This window comes from Mastomys coucha, unplaced genomic scaffold (assembly GCF_008632895.1).
Source record: "Mastomys coucha isolate ucsf_1 unplaced genomic scaffold, UCSF_Mcou_1 pScaffold5, whole genome shotgun sequence".
Lineage (NCBI taxonomy): Eukaryota > Metazoa > Chordata > Mammalia > Rodentia > Muridae > Mastomys > Mastomys coucha.
The window spans coordinates 44,158,371-44,164,213 of record NW_022196911.1 but is presented as its reverse complement, the minus strand read 5'-3'; the positions used below and the strand labels follow the sequence as shown (position 1 = coordinate 44,164,213).

General features: G+C 40.6%; 1 protein-coding gene across 1 annotated transcript in view; it reads right to left on the bottom strand.

Moving 5' to 3' along the window:
- LOC116078795 (T-cell-specific guanine nucleotide triphosphate-binding protein 1-like) overlaps positions 1 to 3,851 on the bottom strand; it is a 15,652-nt gene extending 11,801 nt beyond the window's left edge. The window contains exon 1 of the mRNA XM_031354110.1: positions 3,537 to 3,851. The gene's annotated coding sequence lies outside the window, so the exon portion shown is untranslated. The remainder of the gene's footprint in view (positions 1 to 3,536) is intronic.
- Between the last annotated feature and the right edge of the window lie 1,992 nt (positions 3,852 to 5,843).

The window sequence follows — 5,843 nt, the reverse complement described above, 5'->3', positions numbered from 1 at the left end:
CCAGAGACTATGAAAGCTAGAAGATCCTGGGCAGATGTTATACAGACCCTAAGAGAACACAACTGCCAGCCCAGGCTACTATATCCAGCAAAACTCTCAATTACCTTAGATGGAGAAAACAAAATATTCTATGACAAAACAAAATTGACACAATATCATTCCACAAATCCATATAATAGGTGGAAAACATCAACATAAGGAGCAAAACTATACCCTAGAAGAAGCAAGAAAGTAATCTTTCAACAAATCCACACAAACCTAATTCCACCTCATATAACAAAAACAACAGGAAGTAGCAATTACTTTTTCTTAATATCTTAATATGAAAATTAATATTATCAACATATCCTAATCGATTGAAATCCAAAAATATGAGGAATTAGAAATTTGTTGACTGTCATCCAATGGTCTCTCATATTTCGTAATTGGAGAAATAGGTCCAATATTATACAATCCATATACACTTTCAGCTTGTTTGTTCATGACAATATCTTGCTGTGTACAACATAATGGTCTTGAGATCTTGCTTCTCCTGTTTCAGCCTCTCTATTAGGAATATTGTTCACTTCATGTTTTTACACTATACTATGGTTTTCAGAACAGCTTACATATTTTAAAAGTATTTATATACCCAAAAGAAATGTTGACAATTAAATTGGGAGGGGGTTTGTAAGAGAACAACAAAGAGTAAGACTGAATGCTTTGCTTGACGTTTGTAACTCTTGTATCTAGTTAGCACAGTAAGAGCCAAGATTTTAAGCTCTACTAAATATAAAACAAACAAACAAAAACACTTTATATATTTATGTTCATTTAAGAAAATATTAGTAGTGATGCATTATTTTGAAATATACAGTTAATACTTTTGGAGTTATTTAAAATCTATATTGAGGAAAACATATGTATTTTCAGTACTGCCGCAGACAAGCATCTACATAAGACTGTTAAATTGATTGTTGTTTTATATCAAACAACTTTTATAATACTCATTTTTATTGTTGTAATATTTTATAAATTTTAAAGAATATGACAAAAAAGAATATTGTAGGTATTGAAGGGGTGTCTGGGAGGAGTTAGGGTACAAATGGAAAACAAGAATGTGCTTTAATTCTATTTACTTAAAATATGTTTTTAAATGTTAACAAATTCAGATACATTGAAATCAGGTAACTTTTCTCATTATAATGCAATAAAAATGCATAAAAAGAAAAAAGAAATTAAAATTGAAAAAAAAAAAAGACATACATAATGAGTCCCAACACTCAGGAGGCAAAAGCGGCTGGTATCTGTGAGTTAAAACCCAGCCTGATCTACATAATGAGTGTCAGGGCTATATAATAAGACTTTGTCTCAGAAAGAAAGAAAGAGGGCTGGTGAGATGGCTCAGCAGTCAAGAGCCCTGCTCTTCTGAGAAGTCCTGAGTTCAATTCCCAGCACCCACGTGGTGGCTTGTAACCTCCCTCAGCAGAAAGCTGGCAGACCCAGACCTTGCCTTGCCTCTAAGCAACTCTCCTACCACTCTCCCACCCGGGTGAGGCTTCCTGACATAAACAAAACCCTTTTGTTTTGCAACTTCTCTGCCTCTCTCCAAGTTCCTGCTAAGAGCTTCACCCTGCTGCATACCTTAGCTTGCCTCTGAAACGGAGACTGAGACCAAGACAGAGACTGAACATCAAGATGCTAACTTGGCCACTGGATCCTGGCAGACTGGGGGACGGGTTTTACCTGCCTGCTTGATTCGCAGATTGATAATACACATTGGACTTTGAGCAGAAAAAATAAGTTCTTAAATGTAACTTATTTTAATGCATACTTACATGATATTTTAAAGACTAAACAACACAATTGCCATATCTATCATGTATAGTGACCAAAATAAAATCATTTTGTTGGTAATGAAAAGTAAAAACAGGGCCAGGATGAAGGGTCAATGGGTAAAACCATTTGTCATGCAAGCCCCAAGACCTTTAATCCCTGGAACCAGCATAAAAGGCCAGATATGATACACATTGGTAACTTCCCCAATCCTTCTTTGAGATAAGAGCCATAGGAGAACACAACCTGAAGCTTGCGGGTTAGCTACCTGGAGTATACAGCATAGCCGCGGAAACAAGAGACACCCACCTCCATAAGGTAGAAGGAGAGTCTAACCCTCCAAAACTGTTCTCTGACCATTATCTCTCTCTCTCTCTCATACACACACACACACACACACACACAGACATGCACACATAGACAGACACATACATAAAAACATTTTAAAATTAAAGATATAAAGAATTAAAGGGCTTTGAATGCAGCTTAATGGTAGAGCCCTCGCATAGCCCAAGGTTTTTGAAGCCGAAGGTCCAATCTCAGTACAAAGAAGAAAGAGGAGACAGAGGGTAAGGAAGTGGAGGAAAAAACAAGGGGGAAGAAGTGCAGGGAGAAAGAACAGGAACAGGAGGAATAATTACTTTATTTCTGATTGCTAATTATATAAGGTGAATGTTAGAACAAGTAGAGATCTTTCAGCATCTTAAAAAAACCAGACACACTTACTCTCAAGTATATTCTGTAAGTGTGAAGATGGAGGTGAACGCGCTGTCTTGCGGAGAAGAATGGACATCCTCAGACCTCAGTCAACCAGCTTTATTCATGTGATGGAACATTACTTAGATTTTTGTTAATTATGTTAATTATGTTTGTGGTCTGAAGTGTTTAGCTGTTTAGCTGGATTCCTTCGTAGACCAAATTAAGATGGCTTTAGCTGCTTAAAATTTTCATTCCCTGGCCGGGCAGTGGTGGCACACACCTTTAATCCCAGCACTAGGGAGGCAGAGGCAGGCGGATTTCTGAGTTCGAGGTCAGCCTGGTCTACAGAGTGAGTTCCAGGACAGTCAGGGCTATAAGGAGAAACCCTGTCTTGAAAAACCAAAAAAAAAAAAAGAAAAAAAGAAAAAATTTCATTCCCTGTAGTTAATTTTGCATGTACTAGTCTTAGAAGTAAACATAAATTAAAACAACTTGACAGAGGAAAACCCCAAGTGGCTTGTTTTCCAAAGTACAGAGAACAAAACCCTAAGTTTCCCTAGGTTTTGTAACTCAGCAAGGATTGTGAATGGAAATAATAGTGTCCAGTCACATTCTGCTTTAAAAGGTTAATACAGATGAGATAAAAAAAAAAGAAAGAAAGAAAGAAAGAAAGAAAGGAAGGAAGGAAGGAAGAAATAAAGAAGGGACAAAAAAGAATGAACAAAGGAAAAAGAGAAAGAAAAGCTCACAGGGTTATGGCATAGCTCTCTGGTGGTGAGAGCCAGCTACTTTACAGTGAGTACTGTACAGTTTCCCGTGAGAGTCAACAATAAACCTTCTGCTCAGTCCAAACTTTTCCAGAACTCTCACAGAACAACTGACACCAAAAGGCAGCTCCAGACCCACGACTCCCATCTGTGAAAGACTGGTGACATGACCTGCTGCCCATCCAAGCCAGTTCTGCTCTGTGCCAACAAAGCCAAAACCAGGTCACTACAGAGGCAAAGGTTCTTCTCACTTACCAGATCCAAGAAGTAGAAACTACTGAGTCTGTTTCTCACTGCAGCCCAAAGCACAGTCACCACCAGCTGCACCAGTCTGCGCTTCCTTCAGGAAAGCATCAAGGAGAACAGAGGATGGGGAGAGCCTCCAGTGGACAGAATGAGCCCCGTGGACAGAAAGAAGGAAAGTTATGTATTTGCAGGAAACAAAAGTGAAACTAAACTTCTTTATGCGCTTTCCTGGCAGCATAAACATTTCCAGGAAAAAGAAAATGATTTCAACTTGTCCAGAGAATGAGGAGAAGACTGGAAGGTTCGAGGCCAGTAAGACCATTTCCATTTGGCCTGTGAAGGGTCACTTAGCCAAGACGTCAGGGGAATGAGCTGTCTGAAGTCAAAGGATTCCTGGGAACAAGGATGAAAGAGATGAGGATTTTCCAAAAACACCAGTGAATGAGTGAAACACACTGGTCATCAAGGACTGTTTCATGGATCTGCTTATTGTCCTTCTTAGGATCACTGTGGCTAACTAACCTCATTTCAGCCCCAAGGCACCCATGAACCTGGGATCTCACAGGATCCAGAGCCACGAAGACAACTCAAGACCAGAGTTCAGATCACACATGATGATAGAAGCATGTGTTTCTGACAAACGCTTAGCAATTACTCCATGAGGTAGATGTTTGAGGTGGTAGAGGGGTGGGGGGTGGAGGGGGGTGGGAGAGGTCTCCACTAGGTAGACATTTACAGGGGGGCTCCATTAGGTAAACGTTTGCAGGGGGTCTCCACTAGGTAGACGTTTGTGGGGTCTCTGTGAGATGTTTGCAAGGGTAGGGAGCCCTTGATGCTTTCTCAGTGAGTACAAAGGCAACGAGGAGCAAAGGTGATAGTAGAGCTTGAGAGGAATGAAAGGGGCCAGCTGCTGGGCTGTGGAGAAACCTGACTGGGCTCCCTGGGTATGTGGAGGCATACAGACCTAGACAGAGATTGGAGGAGAGGTGAAGAGGATAAGGTCCTCAGCCTTCACCAACCCTTCCTCAATGCTGTGAACACACCTCTTTAAAAAAACAAAAAAGATTTATTTATTATTATACATAAGTACACTGTAGCTGACTTCAGACTCACCAGAAGAGGGCATCCGATCTCATTACAAGTATTGTGAGCCACCACGTGGTTGCTGGAATTTGAAATCAGGACCTTCGGAAGAGCAGTTAGTGTTCTTACCCAAAGGTTTATTAACTAACTATATATTTTAAATCAACCTAACAAAGAAAAAAAAAAAGAACAAAAAGTTTGGAGCATTCTTTAATGATACCTGATTATATAGAGAGATGCAAGGGAACACACTGGGTAGTAGACTCAGGTACATCTATTATGCAATTCCTAGCGACTGACAATTCTTTTAGAGAGGACAGAGACTACTGAGTCCTTAATATGCAATAGGCCTATCAGAGGTTGGGAGCCCTGAAGAACGGAGCCTCACAGTCAGGTGGTCTACAAGCTGGCCTTGGAGGTTATCTGTCTGCAACCTCATTAATCTAAGTAGAGGAAAGAGGATGAAGCATTCAAGGCCAGTCTAAGCTACAATGAATCATTAGAAAGGAAAAGGATTTAAAAAGGTGTCTGTTGTCCCACTCCTTTGTTCTTCATTGTGAACATACCTCTTTACACTCACAGCCACAAGCTTTTCGTCACCTGAGTTTGTTCTCCAGGTTTCAGCTCTCCGAAGACTGTCTTGTTCTTCTAAAGAAAATTGCCTGGGCCCTGCAGACTAGAATACCAACCTATCAAGCGAGATGTGCCCATAGACACAATAGTGCCAATACTGGGTATGGGAGTAACCAACAGCAGCTCTCAATTAGATTTGAAACCTGCTCCACAGAAGGAATTTACACCAGGTTAGAGAACTCATTGGCCCAAGGGGGATGGCCTACTGATGTTGTTTCCCTAAATAGCCATCTTGCCAAATTGCCTTCTAAGCATTTATGTTCACATCTATAACTGTGTGCTGCTCTCAACCTTAGGCAGAAAAAATATTCTTACTCTAGTGGGTGGTGGTTACTACAAAGATTCATCACTCCCACAAAGTCCTGAGAAAAAGTGGCTAGAGCTCAGCCGTGGACCGGAACATCTCTATTGATCTTCCCTTGACCTCAAGACCTGGGGAACATCACAGAAGAGATGGGAGAAAAACAGTAAGAGGTGGAGGATACAGAGTACAGAGCCTGTTCTTCACACACAACTGCAGAAAGAAAGAAAGTCCAAACAATTACCATATCCCAGGATCTGTTGCCAGAGCCAGCAAAGGAGGGGGAGGAGGCTTGGAGG